Below are 15,929 nucleotides of genomic sequence, written 5' to 3' on the forward strand. Positions count from 1 at the left end.
CAAAAATATAACAGTATCAAATAGTGTACTAGAAGTACATATTGCAATACAGACTGACCATAGTAAGATAATGTGTGAGAAAACCAAAGTGTCAGGAAAACATTCATATATAAATAACATTATCTTGCTTTGTTGAACAAACTAAATTCAAAAGCATACAAGAGTATAAAGTACAAATTTCATGTTTAGATATGAAATTTACAAAACAGAAAAACAAGACAACAATAAGAAAATCTAGGACAAGATGAGTTCTTGGGATGAGGCAAGAGGACGAACAATGGTCAACATATAGTAACCATGAAGTTATTTTTAATATTCAGCGGTTAGATTGAGAGGTTTCTAGCATTGTTTTCCTTTGTAGAATCGTTATTAGTTCTTTGAGAATGTTATAAGCACAGTTTGATCATATTTACCCTCTCTCCTGTCCTCCCAGATCCAACCCCTTTTAGCTACCTGAGTTAGGTTTCTGTTGCTGTGATAAAACACTATAATCAAAAGCAATATGGGTATGAAAGGCTTCATTTCTTCTTACACTTCCAAGTAGCAGTCCATCACTGAGGGAAATCAGAGGAGGAACTCAGTGAGTGCAGGAACCTGAAGGAAAAGAAAAAAGGAAGCCATGGAGGAGGGCTGCTTATTGGCTTGCTCCTCATGGCTTGCTCAGACTGTTTTGTGTGGGCTTTTTTTCTTTTTATTATTGCACCAACTAGCCCAGAGGTGGCATTGGTCACAGTAAGATGGGTCCTCACATACCAACCATCAATCAAGAAAAGTGTACCACAGGCTCGCACACTGGTCAGTCTTGTAAGGTCTTTCTCTCTCTCTCTCTCTCTCTCTCTCTCTCTCTCTCTCTCTCTCTCTCTCTCTTTCTCTCTCTCTCTCTGTGTGTGTGTGTGTGTGTCTGAGATTTCCCTTTAAAATGACTCAAGATTGTGTCAAGTTGACATAAAACTTGCCAGCATATCTCCTGACTTTGTATTTTCTTCTTTTTTAACCCACCAAGTTGAATTTGTGCTGTGCGCACGTATGTGTGAGCACACACACACACACACATAATTTTTTGCAACCTAGTTTTAATAAGGGTTCAACCTCTCCTGTAGCCCACCACACAGCAGAAGTTGTGGAAGAGAAAAAGGATATGGGGGAAGTGGACTTGTTCAGCAATAGTACTTTGGGGGTGAACTTGATCTTCTTGGGTTAGTCCTGTAGCAAACACCAAATATGACTTAGCAGCTGCACACCAGTCGTCTAGGCAGGCAGACACCAGGCATGAACCAGCAGCTTCAGCAAGCAGACACCAAGCAGCTGTAGTTCAATCCTGAAGAAACCACTAGGCTTGCCAACCAGCCTGAGACAAGGCCCCTGAAGAGGCAAACTGCCTCAGGAACCTCCAAAGCAGTTCTTTGGCAAGTTTCTCTCAATGGTGATGTTTTCACAAGTTAAGCTCAACGATGCTATGTAAGGCAAATCAATACATGTGTGTTGTTAGCAAAGAATATCGAAGTAGAGCAAACCAAACCAAGGCTCAGTGCTCGTCGTGTGTCTGCTGTTTCCATCCTTTCACCTGTGTCTGCTTCAGAAAAAGTCTTTCACCTATTTGCTTTAGCAAGACATCCTTTCACCTGTGTGCCTCAGAAAAGCATCATTTGACATAACTAACTTTCCACTTCACATATATTCTTGGACATACCACTTTCTACTGGAACATGGGTCAGCTTACCAGGGATTAGCCTTACAGTAAACTAATTTTCGTTATCTTATCAGCTATGAATTGCCAATAGCTCTTCTGGTAGGAGTGAGACTTCATGATCATCTCTCCTTTCCTTGATGGGATTTAGTATAGCTTAAGCTTGCATGGGTCTTGTGCATACTATCGTAATCACTCAAAGTTCACATTGCAACTGTCCTACTGTGTGCCAAGAGATGCTATTTCTGTGTAGTTATCCTTTACAACTGTCTCTAACATTAATTTCTCCCCTACTTTCACAATGATCCCTGAGCCTTGCGAGGAGGGGTGTAACAATAGACGTTCTGTTTAGGGTTCAACATTGCACAGTCTATTATTCTCTGTACGTTGACCAGTTGTAGGTCTCTGTGTTAAGTACCATTTATTGCGAATAAAAGCTTCTCTGATAAGAGTTGAGGGATGCATTAATCTATAAGTATAATGATAAGTCATTATTAGTTGGTTTAATATTATGTTTCTCTCCTAGGGCATAGAGCCTTTATAGCCACAAGTTCTTGGCACAATAATGGTGCCAGTGATATGGGCTTCATCTTGTAGATCAGGGCTTAAATCCAATTAGAAAGTGGTTGGCTACTTCCATGATGTTCATCCCACTGTTCTGCTAATGGATATGTCTTGACAGACCAGTTTGTGGTTCACAGGGTTCATAGGTGAGTAAAACTAATGATTTTTTATCTTTCAGTAGCATGAATAGCATCATCCATCACATGAAAGCTACCCCAGTAGGGATGAAGCTTCCAGGTTAGCACTACCTTGATTTATCCATGTTCTTTAACTCAAGTATGTGGTGTCTTTAGCAATAGGATCTTACTGTGAGGTTCTGCAGGGTGACTAAATAGCATCATCAATAGCTCGAACTTTGGGGAGGTGGTCTATGGAGCCTCATTGTCTAACAATTCCAAAAGAGCAAACCCATTCTCGGCACTGGCAATTTTAACTTTTTCCAGCCGGAAGGGACATCATGATCCCATTGCAGAGTAACTCCATTTTTAACTCGTTTTATGTATGTGTATGCATATATTTTAGGAAGGTTCTACAGCAGTAACTTTCCACATGACTTTTTTGAAAGGTCTTTAGTGGTATTTATCTCTCCCCATGTCACTTTCTCTACCCTGCACTCCCACCCTCACCCCAACTTAACCCCTCTTGTTCAATTATTCCCCATTAGCCCTTTATGCCACTGAGTTCTAATTCCCCTCCCTGGAAAGGCCCCCAGCCTCTTCCTAATTTCCTGATGGAATTGGGTATTCTATATGGGTATTTCAAATGAAACATACATAGCTAAAGATTTGAAACTAACATCTGTAAGTAACAGAAAACATGTGAAGGTTGCCTTATGTGTATGGGTCATCTCACACCTAGTGATTGTTTCCAATTCTATTTGCTTGCAAACTTCATAATTTTGTTTTTTGTAATGGCTGAGCACTCTTTGATTATATAGATGTACATTTCCATTATCCATTCATCAGTTGATGGACATCTAGGCTGTTTCCATTTCCTGATTATTATGAAGAGAGCTAAACAGGACTGAGCAAGTGTCTCTAGAGTAGGAAACAAAGTCCTTTGGGTATTCACCCAAGAAGGGCATAGCTGGATCATATGGTAGATCTAAGTTTTGCTTTGTGAGGAACCTACAGCTGATTACATAGTGGCTCCACCAGTTCATGCTCCCACAAGCAGTAAGTGCCCCCCTTTCACATCTACTTCAACATTTATAGTCTTTTTCTTTCTTTTTTGGATCTTAGCCATTCTGACTGGGGTAAGCTGAAATGTCAATGTTGTTTTAATTTGCATCTTCCTGATGCCTAAAGTGATTGAACATTTTTAAGTGTTTCTAAAGATGTTGAGCATTTTTAAGTGTTTCTAAAGGTGCTGACCATTTTTTAAATCTTCTCAGTCATTTGTATTTCATTTTCTGAGAACTCTATTTGCTTCTGTGCCCCATTCTAAAATTGCATTGCTTTTTGATGTTGTTATTGTACTGGTTTAAACATGAGTAAGAAAAATCAGTCCCTAATAATCAAACATTGGCCTGACAGCTGTTGAAAGCTTTCCTAGTGCTCATAGCAAGGCCGAGTTACTCTCTAGCAGACATAAAGTAGCTCCTAAAATATCAGCACCAGATAAGGCCTTTTTGAAAAAAGAATGTGAGGACAAGACTGCTCTGTAAATTTGCCTAACCACAAGGAAATACAAGGAAATGTTGTAACCTATGAAATACTAAAACTCCTTCCCTCAGTTAATAGATGAATGATTCTTATTCTTTACCAATTACAATTCAACTTCAGCCCCAGACTAGTCAGCTCTCTCTATAAGATATATTAACATATATAACCATCCATTAATCTCTGCTTCTTTATAGCACCCAATCCAGAGTCTTGTTTTAAAAAAAATCACCCAGCAAAAGTCTAAATTATATTATGATGCCTTTAAAACCCCTTCTGAATGCTCTAGCCCTAGAACATTTGACTCCCCGAGCTGGGAGAAAGGCTGGTTTCCTAGGTCCAATAAGGATACTACAGCTACACAGGCGTTTTTTCTGGCTTTTGTTTCATTACACCTGTAAATTGTAGCAGTCCTATGGGAAAGGCTGAGATCCAACAGAAATGGCTATCACTAGATTTGGTAAAAACTAAATAAACTGGTTTTTTTTCCTGTGTTCACATATTTTATGTAATTTCTTCGTAATGCAGATGAATGTTGTGGATGGGGATTACAGAAACAGACTCTGTTTTGCCAGTACTAAAAAGAAAAAAGAAAAACCTAACAGAGACCAGAAAAATAATTAGAGACCTGAGGCTAAAAGCCTCTTGAGTTATCACTATCTGGTGTTCTACTTTTCTAACTAAAAATCTTATTCCTTTCACATTCTGTTTGAGTGTTATTTTATAACATTTTCATGTGCACTGGGTAAACAAGAAAAAACCTAGGACCCTGAAGGGGACACACTGAGGAGTCTAACTCCAAATTCAGTTTATTAGAGGAAAAGGTCAAAGAAGGAAGCAATTATGAAAACAGCGGCACTACCAAGAAGGAAAATGACCTCCGGGTGCAGAGGGGCTTGAAAGACTTCGTAGTGACCCAAGCCAGCACATTAATGACCAACCTTCTCTGTCTTCTCACCCAGTATCGCCAGTTCCCAGGAAGTGGTTTTTCAGCGTGACTAGAGAGAAACAAGCTGCATTCTCTGCTTGAACAGTTGCGGAGATGAGGGTAGGATGGGACCTCTCTCCATTTTGCCACAATTTCTTACATCTTCCACAGTCTACTAACAGGAGAAAGGGGTTCCTGAAGATAACCTATGGAGTTTTATATGAAGGGCATAGCTTCCAATGAAAACAAAGTAGAATTCTTGTGGACTTTGATAGCTCACATGCTAAAATTAAATAATACCAAGAAAATTGGCCATGTTACTATGCAAGTAGCATATGTGAATTTGAAAAGTGTTCTAGCTTACTTCTCTGTCATAACAAAAACATCATGATGGGTGAGTTAACAGCAAAAAATTATCAGCTTTCAAAAAGGGGAGGCAGATGCTGGGATTCAGGTGTTGGTCACTTTAGTTTTTTCTGAGACCTCTCTCCACACATGCAGATGGCCATAATCCCGCTGTGCCATCATATGGGGTATTCTCTATGAACACACACATATATATGCGTGTGTGTCTTAATATTCTCTTGTAAGGACACAGGTCTTACAGAATTTGGGCCATCCACATGACTCAATCATATTCTGAGTTGATGGGGGATAGGACTTCACCTTATGAATTTGCGAGGGATAGAATTCTGTCCATCCATTAAAAAAAATGCATTTAAGTGAAGTTAAATTCAAGCACACAAAAACTATTTAAATAATACAGTTGAAAAAACAGTAATGAGAGAATAATAAATATATCCAGAGTATATTATAAACACCTTTAATGTTATTTAATTTTAACTTAGAGTGATTAGAAAACCTACATATGATATGATTTGATATTTTATATTTGGAAATTTTTATACAGAGATTTACATAAAATGTCAGCAATACCTTAATACCATATTGTAATTATCAGAATACAGATTATGCTCTGAGTGTCCACAATTCTCAAAGAGGAAGGAAGCATCACCCTCTTGTGTGATGGTTCATTTTGTCTGTTGGATAGGTAAAGTCCAAGGAGACTAGTAAAGTGCACCTCTGGGTATACCTTTGAGGCTGTTTCCAAATAGGATTAATTAAGGGAGGAGGTAGAAGGGAAAATAATTACAACAGTGAAATTGAGCTTCCTAACCTGAATGTGGGGTGCAGACTGGGATCAGGTGGAATAAAAGAAGAAAAAGAGAAAGCCCAGAGCACAGACATGTTCTCTTGGCTTCCTGACTGCCTTGGTGTGACTACATATTCCCTTCCATGAAAGGGCTGAAAGCCTGGAAAGTGGTAAGCCAAGGAGTCAAAGAGATGGCTCAGTCAGTGGCTAGGAAAACTCGCTGCTCTTCTGAAGGACCCAGGTTCAATTCCCAGCATCTACACAGTGGTGCACTACCACCTGAAGCTCCCTATTCTGGCCTTTCGCACACATACTCATGTTGTACAGACATACGTGAGGGCAAAACACTCCTATACATAGAATTAAATTTAATTTAAAAATAACAACAAAACCTGTGAGTCAAAATAAATTCTTCCTTCTTTTAAGTTGTTCTGTGAGGTACTACATTATGGTAAAGAAAACTCCAACTAACACACTCTGAATGTAGTATATGTATCAAACGCACAAGTAATGAGACTGCCTAAAAAGGTTTATCTGCCCAACCGTTTCTTCATGGCAAGACCAATTCTGCATTTACTTTACCTTTTGAATGGCAATCAGACACTTCTCTTTAATTCCACCATTCACTTTGTCATATTTCTTGGGAAAGACTAGGAAAAGACGCCAGTACAGAAATAACATTTAAAGTTATTAAGAGGAGCAAGCCTTAAATCCTTGCAGCTTTGATGCAGAGAGGTCAGATCCCATGGGACACCCTGACCTTTTCACAGGAACTTCCTTAGGACTATTCCATGAGACATAGTCCTCAGCTTCTCATTGGCTAGACAGCAAGAATATTAGAGAGGCGATAGGAGAAAAGTGTTAGGCGTTTAGTAGATTCTAGGTGTGCCATGGCTAGAAACTTGAATATAGGAAGCGTTAGATGATTCCTAGATCCCTCTCCATGTCTAAGTGTTGAAGATATTTTGAGAAGCAACTATTCAGTTCAGATTTTCCAAGTACTTAAAAACGAAGGACATTAAGTAAAAATTTTAGTTTGGATACCCACTGGAAAAGTGATTCTGGTCTTCAGGCACAAATAGAACTTTCTCTAATTTTACAAAGTCTAATTCTAATAATTTCATATATTAAGAGAGCCTGGGAGCAGAGATGGGAGTAATTATCTAAGGAAATAGCCGGGTATCTCCAGTAATAAAACTGATTCACCTGGTAGGATGACACTCATATTGCCACCAAAAGACCTCTTCCTTCACTCCATTCTGAGTTCTGAAAAATTAAACCCCAGATTATGCCTACCCAAGAACAATTCCCAGGGTTAGATGTCAGGACTGTGGACATGTGCATGCACTGTGACAGGCCTGGAACCGTGGCATGCTGGCATTTGCTAAACCTCAAACTCCCTTTACAGACGTGCCCATTCACAAATTTAAATCTCTGTATTCTAAAATGCAGTTCCTAGGAGGTCTTCTAATGGTACTTGTCAAAGAAAGCCATGTAAATGATGCATTAAACTACCATATGTGTCTCGCAGGTCTGGTGCTATTTTGAAGCCACCTGTAAGTGAAGAGGCCATCTTATACTTTGGCATCTTAACATTGCGTCTTTAGCCTTCCATTGGAACCAATTAGATAGAGAGATATTATCACCATGCTGAAAAACCATAGAAGCAGGTAGACAATAAGAATGGGTTTTGCTCTGCCCAGGACACATTCCCCAGCAAATAAAACAGCTCTTTTCTAAATACATTCAAGTAAAAACTTGGGAAATTTAGAAAATCTGATAAGGAACCATAAAGAATGAATTGTACATTACAATATGTTGCCTCCATAAACTTTATTAAACTTATCAAATAAACAGCTGGAAAAATGGCTCATCCCATAAAACTGTTTTCCATGCAAGCATAAGGACCTGAGTTCAGATCCCTGGTGCCCATGTGACAAGCCTGTTATCTTTGTTAGGGTTCTATTGCTGTGATGAAACACCATGACCCCCAAAAAATTGGGAAGGAAAGGGTTTATTTGGCTTACACTCCGTATCAGTGTTTAGCATCAAGGAAGTAAGTACAGCAACTCAAACAGAGCAGGAACCTGGAGGCAGAAGCTCGTTCAGAGACCATTGGAGGGGCACTGCTTACCGGCTTGCTCCTTGTGGCTTGCTCTGCCTGCTTTCGTACAGACCCCAAGGCCACCTCTCCAAAGATGGCACCTCCCACAATAGGCTGGGCCCTTGCCCATCAATTATTAAGAAAATGCCCTACAAGCTTGCTTACAGCTGGATCTTATGAGGGTGTTTTCTCAATGAGGATCTTTCTTCTCAGATGACATTTCGTGCTGTGGAAGTGGACACACAGATTCCTTGGCTTGCTGGCCAGCCACTCTTCCTGAATCTGAGACTCCAGGTTCAGAGAGCCCTTGTCTCAAAAAATAACATGGAGCATGAATGAGGATGACATCTGATGTTAGCCTCTGGCTTCCATACATATGCCAGCACACCTGCATGCACACACATACACAAATACACATGTGAACATATACATACATGTATAGAAAAATAGAAAACACATAGAATACATACACACATATATATTACGTGAAGTTTTTTAAAATCTAGAAAAAAGTGTAGGGAAGGAGGATTATTGCAGTAGTGACAATTTTTGACCAAGAAATCTATGTTTAAAAGGTCAGGCAGGAAAATACATTCCAATTCAGTATGTATTTAAGTTTATTTATTAATGTCTTATGCTGTTTTTGAAACAGGGTCCACTATGAAACCCCAACTAGCTTAGAACTTAAGTTACTATGTAGACCAGTATAACCTTGAACTCACAGAGACCCCACCTCTGCCTCTTGGGTGCTGGGGTTACCCCATTCCCATTATAGTTTATTAGCTCTTTTTTGTTTTCCAGGAGAAATGAATATAGCTAGAAAGGACTAGGAGTGAGGAAGAGGGACGAAAGGGCATGGCAAGTGATTAGGAAATGTTTTTTTCCCAGGGGGAAAAGGGGCCATTAAGGAACAGTGTGTGCTCGTTTCGGCTGCTGATGGTCAAAGTTAAAGAGCCTGAGAAAAGGGGAAAAGTTTGTTTTATTTGAACAAGTTAAGGTACTAGGCACACTGTCCCAACTGGTCAGGGGTCAGGGAACACAAACAATTCAACTAATAACTTAGAAAGCAATGGCTGTGACCGGCTTTGTTATAGGGAAACATGGCAGTCCTATACAAGTCACATGCAGAAGGTTGGTTTTGGGGCAGTAAGTCTACTAGAAAACAAAAACTGTGGAAAGATTTTCATAATGGTTTTGGTTGGTTGGTTGGTTGGTTGGTTGGTTGGTTGGTTGGTTTGCTTTGTTTTTTGCTGTTCTGGGGATTGAACTCGGGACTTTGAACATGCTAGACAAGGACTTTACCATCTCCAGGAACCCAGAAAGGCATTAACTGGCCCTGTCTTCCAAAATCATAAAGTTCAGGTATAATTGAATATTGTCAGGTCTTCCTTTCATTAAAAATGAATGCTATTTGTTGCCAGGCAACTCAAGCGAACATAAACCTCCTGACCTGTGGCAAAGCAGGGCCTCCGAGCATTTCACCAGATGTTCTTAACTTCCTGGTCAAGGTTTGTCCAGGTAGTAGGCCAGCCTGTGCACTCTCTGCTGCAGAAATGAGCCCTTCAAGGTGAGGAATACAAGTCACCGGTGGGATGATGGGCTGACAGAAGGAGAGAGACTTGATGTAGAGGACTGAGTAAAGATCCTGTTTTAATAATGTGAGTGGAAATGACAATAACTGGTGACATTTACTTAGCACTTACTTTATGCCAGACAGCACCATCAAATACTGTGCCTTTTCCCTCTAATTATCCTTAAAGCAGAACTTCTCAGGATGGGGTATTTGTGAGGGAGTGCAGGAGTGGGGGCTGCCAATTAAAGCAGCTGCCTTTGCTTCTGCAACTCTTTCCAAGCCTTACAGCCCCTCTGCGCAGCCTGAGGTTATTTTTACTGACAGTTGGTTTCCCGGTGCAGCTGTTTCTCTCACAATTACTTCCCTGTTTAATTTTCTTCTTTACTAGTCCACAGTCCTGTTTAAAATGTCTCCTTCGAAGTGTTTGCTTGGTGTTTTCTTTCTGTTTGGTTTCTTCCAGCTTCACTGGGGTTTATCTGCCCCACAAGCCTTCTGCAGAAAATGTGTAATTTGATATTTTAGTGAAGTCCTGCTGTAAAAGAAAAGTGTATCTTTGACTTCCCTACTTCCCTTTGTAATTATTTTCCACTTCTGTAGCATTATCTCTAGTCTTCCCTTCTCCAACAAATACACTGACTTCCTCCTATATATTCTTTCACCTCTAGGCAGAAAGCAACATCTACTTTGATTAAAATAATCTTCTCTAAAATACTGATAAACACAAGGACTTCTCAGATCTCACATTTGTATTTAGACAGTTCAGCTCACTGGATCTCTTTGCTTCTCCAGCAAAGAGATCTTCTTGGTGTCTCCATCTATAAAGTGTTGGTAATAATAGCCATACTTCATAGAGTTATTATGAATCCTTCTTCTTTCTTTCCTTCCTTCCTTCTTTCCTTCCTCTTTCTTTATTTTTCATTTCTTTTTCTGTTTGTGTGTTTGTTTGTATAGAGTTCCTTTGTGTAGTCCTGGCTGTCCTGAAATTCACTCTGTTATTCCAAGCTAGGGAATTCTACTGCCCCTGCCTCCCCAGTGCTGGGATTAAAGGTGTGCCCCACCACCATCTTGTTATGAATACCAAATGAGTCAATTTATATAAAGAGATAATTTTAATTTCTGACATAGGGCAAGGGTTCAGTGACCATTTGCTATTGTTTTCACTGCCAGCACTATGAAGCTCCCTGGTGGCTGGCCATGGGTGATGTGATCCCACCCCCTGCTTTGGTGGTAAAATCCTGTGGGTAGGGTACCGCATATACCCTTAGAAGTTTATCTTTACGTGAAGCATATTAATAATGGGAAGAGAATTTAAGGTACCAAATTCAAAATCTCTGGTCTTGTCAGGAACAGTGGTGAGACACAGCTCAGCAGCCATTAGGAGCTACTGTCCCACCTACTCCCCCCACCCCCAACCCCTTAGGGGCCTGAAGTTGGGTAAAGCTGGATGTTTGACTACACTACAAAAAAATAATTTCAGGAGTATATGTGTGAACAAAAGTTAGTGAATTTATTATGCCAAGATAAGGGATAACACATACTTGAGATTTAAGCATATGGTAGAGGAGAGAGAGAGAGAGAGAGAGAGAGAGAGGGAGAGAGAGAGAGAGAGAGAGAGAGAGAGAGAACTAGAGAGGGATTACCAGGGGTTGGGGGGATGGCTCACTGACTTTGGAAGAGGACAATACACATCTAAGACCCAGATACAGGCTTAGGGACAAAGAAAGTTGTGCTTAGATATCTTCATTGATTCTGTGGCTTTCTAAGTTCAATTATTCAATGGTTTAAAATAAAACAAAGTTGAAATTAAGTAATATATATTATTTACAAAAGGGAATATCATATTTTTTTCTGCAAACTTTATATGCCCCAGTACAGGGGAATGCCAGGGCTAAATGGGTCGGTAGGGGAGCAGGGCGGGGGAGGATATAGGGGACTTTTGGAATAGCATTTGAAATGTAAATGAAGAAAATATCTAATAAAAAAATTGAAAAAAAATTTTTTTAATTTCCTTTTGTAAATTTGGAGCTAAGATGAAGAATGGACTATCCAGAGACTACCCCACCCGGGGATCCATCCCATAATCAGCCACCAAACCCAGACACTATTGCATATCCCAGAAAGATTTTGCTGAAGGGACCCTGTTATAGCTGTCTCATATGAGGCTATGTCAGTGCCTGGCAAATACAGAAGTGGATGGTCAGTCATCTATAAGATGGAACACAGGGCACCCAATGGAGAAGCTAGAGAAAGCACCCAAGGACCTGAAGGGGTCTGCAACCCTATAGGTGGAACAACAATATGAACTAACCAGTCTCCCCAGAGCTCGTGTCTCTAGCTGCATATGTAGCAGAAGATGGCCTAGTCGGCCATCACTGGGAAGAGAGGCCCCTTGGTATTGCAAACTTTATATGTCCCAGTACAGGGGAATGTCAAGGCCAAGAAGAGGGAGTGGGTGGGTAGGGGAGTGGGGGGGGGTATAGGGAACTTTCGGGATAGCATTTGAAATGTATATAAAGAAAATATCTAATAAAATATTCTTTTGTAAATAAAACTGCAAAATTGATTTATGTAGTCTGTAGTTTAGATTAATGGATGAGAGACGAATGCTAACACAATTAAACCGGTGGTGTGTGTGTAAGCTAGCCCCAGAGATCTGCCCATCTCCACCTTCTTAGTTTGGGGAGTACAAGCAATTACTACTACACTCAGATTTTTTGCCTGAACTTTGGCCAGCAAGACTAACTTACTGAGTGAGATGAAAGACAATTGAGAGACCTTGTCACAATCAGGTGGATGGCTCCTGAAGTTGACCCCTGGCTCCACGTTATGTGCACACAAACTCAATCAGGCAGACTCATGCATAACATACATACCAAAAGTTTAGTAACAGATATTTTGGGGGGTTGTCCAAATCACATAGTCTAGTATTTAATAGTACTGATGAATTACTCTTTAAATCATAAAGTAAAACTATGTTCAAAATATATGCCAGAATTGTTAACAGCACAGAAAATATCAGCATAGAGTTATATGGGGGAAAAAAACAAGATATAGAGCAAAATTATTTAAAATGTGATCAAGGCAAGAAACTACACAGATGGTAGTAAAAATGAATCTAAATGTTGAAACCATTGTCTCTGGGAGTATGTAAAATTTCTAAGTTTATTCCAATCTCCACAGTGCATGCATATTATTTTTGTAACGAGAAAAAGTAAAAGCCACAAAATTAAATCCTGGTGTAAATATAGAAAAAAGGATATGAAAATTGTTCAGAGAAGAAAGAGAAATGCTTTGAGACACAGAAATCCGTTCCTTTCCTGAGTATCAAAGAGATGCAAATGGAGCCAGTGCTGGGAGGCAGATCTTCAGCTATCACACTGATAAACAATTCTGTTAAAGATTACAATCTATGCTAGGCAGAGTCATAAGCATTTCACACCTATGGTGGGTGCTTGGAGAGAAAGGCCTGCGGAGGTTGGGTTCACAGAACACTGCTGCCATCTTCAGGAAGCTAATGGAATAGATAAATGTGTAATAATGTAATAGATTATTTATTACATTATTACATCCCTTATCTCTTTCCTTTCTGTTTCCTTCCTTTTTAGCTTCATTCTTTCTTTCCTTCCTTTACTTCTTTCTCCCTCTATGTCTTGCCTTTTCTTTTCTTTCTTTTTCAGTTGACTTGCCCATAAACAAGAAAGCCTCCAGGAAGACTTTACACCAAGTGATCTGTACTGCATGCCATGAATCCTTAGCAACAAGCTTTTATGTCAAAGAGATGGAGAGAACATTGTATGGCAGGTGAAGGGGTACATGAGTTTGTTTATCCCACATCGAGGGCCGATCCCTTCATTGGCTAGCACTGCCACTGTCTCTGCCTTACACTGCACTAATGAGAAGGACATTTTCAATGTTTTCATATGCTCCACTCTCTCCCTTGTAAAGATTGGTGCTTCATTGAATTTTATCAAAGACCCTCTGCTCCTCTGCCAATCCAAGGATGATAGAAAGACATGACTAATGTAAAAGACCTTGTACCTTTAAGGACTTGGAAGGCAAAGCCAAAAGGCAAATGCACTAATGAAACCAGCCTTGATAATCCTAGAAGGTTAGAGTGGACGACAATGAAGTTGTGGATGAAGAAGCCAGTGGTTCTCAACCTTCCTAATGCTGTGACCCTTTGAGTTCCCCGTGTGGTGATCTCCAACCATACAATTATTTTTGTTGCTATTTCCTAACTGTAATTTTGCTACTGTTATGAAATTGTAATCTAAATATTTTTGGAAATAAGGGTTTGCCAATGTGATCCCAACCCATAGGCAGAGAACCACTGATCTACTTTGTCTTCCTTCTCAGAAAGAAAAAAAAAGGAAATCAAAGCAAATCAAACCAAGTCCAAGCCAAGGCTCTTTAAAACAACATTGCCAGAGTCTGGGAAAGAGCCAAAGACTTGGCATCAGCCAAGCAAATAAAAAAGGCATCGCCAAATTGATAGGTAGTGGTATTGGACCCACTCTTGCATGACATCCTTTCCGGAGAACTCTGTGATTGCTTGTTTTGGTCTTAAAGAGTCAGCCCTAGCACTCAGTTCTCTCCCTTGAACAGGAAGAAGTAGAGCACACTCAATTTTCATGTTACTGTGTACAGCTTTTCTGTACCTTTTTTAAAAATTCAAGGCATTCATCTTTACTGTACTTAGCATTCATCTTTACTGAACTTGGAACTAAGTGTGTGTGGGGGGGGGGGGGAGTATTCAGTACTGCTCGCACGAGCTGCAGGAAAACTAGAGAGCCACAGTCCTCTGAGACATGTTGTCATAAGTGGAGGCAAACAACAGGCCTTTGAAAACACAAAGAAGCTAAAGAAAGAATGTCTAGGACTTGAGGGTCTATAACAGCTGTCATATGCATATTGGATCTCATGAAAGTTATAGGAATGATAAGGCATCCTGTGTGCTCAGAAAAGAGTCTTGGGAAATGTAATCTTGTCCCCTGTGGTAGTCTTTAGTTTCAGAACTTGTTACCTTGTCAAGGGCTGTCCCAACAAAGACCAAATCTGCAAAGCCTTGGAAAGCTCATAAACTTCAAAGAAACCCTTTAAAACATTAGCAAAGGGCCTGGCATATTTTAGTGGGTAAAGCCCTTGTATTGTAAACAGGAGGACCTGAGATTTCAATAAACTTGAAAGTAAGACAATTGAAATTATTGACTTCAGGAAGCAGACCCCAATGAAGAAAAACAATCTAGGAAATCTATTTTAAAGGCTTAGTTCATAAAATTGATGAGACTAGAAACTACAAAATTACAAAGAAGGAGAAGGAAGAGGAGAAAGGAGAAGAGGGAAGAAGAAGAGGGAAGAAGAAGAGGGAAGAAGAGGGAAGAAGAAGAGGGAAGAAGAAGAAGAAGAAGAAGAAGAAGAAGAAGAAGAAGAAGAAGAAGAAGAAGAAGAAGAAGAAGAAGAAGAAGAAGAAGAAGAAGAAGCAGCAGCAGCAGCAGCAGCCTGGCAAGCTGAAGATGCAAACACTGACACTGATGTTTTAGTTCAAGAACAGATTCTCAGGAAGAGCTGTTGTTACAGTTCAAGTCCAATGACTAATGATGGATCCACTGTTGACCAGGGAAGCCCGGTCCTTTTTTTTTTTTTTTTTTTTTTTTCCTATTCAGTCTTTCATTGGTGAGATGCACCTGTGCCAGTATGATGGTGTGTCACCAGCTTCACAGAAAGCCTGCTAGTTTAAGTGTTTACCTCATCCTAGAGAATTTGCGCAAACATTCAGAATGTTTTACCATATATCTGATACAATGGCCCAGTCAATTTGATGGTTTATGTATGTTTTAGTACACTTTTTAATGAAGAAAGGGAAAGTAACAAGTCATGTTGAGTCTAGTTCCTCAGAAGGTTAAAAATACAATTACCACATGACCATTCCATTCCTAAGTATATTATCAAAAGAAGTGAAAGCAGGGATACAGGCAGACAATTGTGCACTGATGTTCACAGAAGCATTATGCTCAACAGCCAAAGGTTGGAAGCAATATATGAATGTCCAACAGATGAGTGACTACACAAAATGTAATGGATGTGCTTTTAAAATGAGATAATAGCCTTTACATAGAAAGAAATCCAGGTCCAGACCGTAACCTGAATGAACCTCAAAAATATGCTTGGCGAAATAAACTAGACAAAAGGGACATATTTTCTGTAATTCTTCTTAAATGAAACTTATATGACAATTTAGATGCAGAATGTAGATTACAGC

The 15,929-nt window shown here is 39.8% G+C and overlaps 1 long non-coding RNA gene across 1 annotated transcript; it reads right to left on the reverse strand.

Annotated features, from left to right (window-relative positions):
* Positions 1–7,905: 7,905 nt before the first annotated feature.
* Gm33486 lies at positions 7,906–10,361 on the reverse strand. Its single transcript, XR_387034.2, has 3 exons — positions 9,801–10,361; positions 9,548–9,697; positions 7,906–8,485 (listed from the first exon to the last, which is right to left on the reverse strand). It is a non-coding gene; the product is annotated as a predicted gene, 33486 (long non-coding RNA).
* Between the last annotated feature and the right edge of the window lie 5,568 nt (positions 10,362–15,929).

The sequence above is a fragment of the Mus musculus genome, chromosome X (assembly GCF_000001635.26).
Source record: "Mus musculus strain C57BL/6J chromosome X, GRCm38.p6 C57BL/6J".
Lineage (NCBI taxonomy): Eukaryota > Metazoa > Chordata > Mammalia > Rodentia > Muridae > Mus > Mus musculus.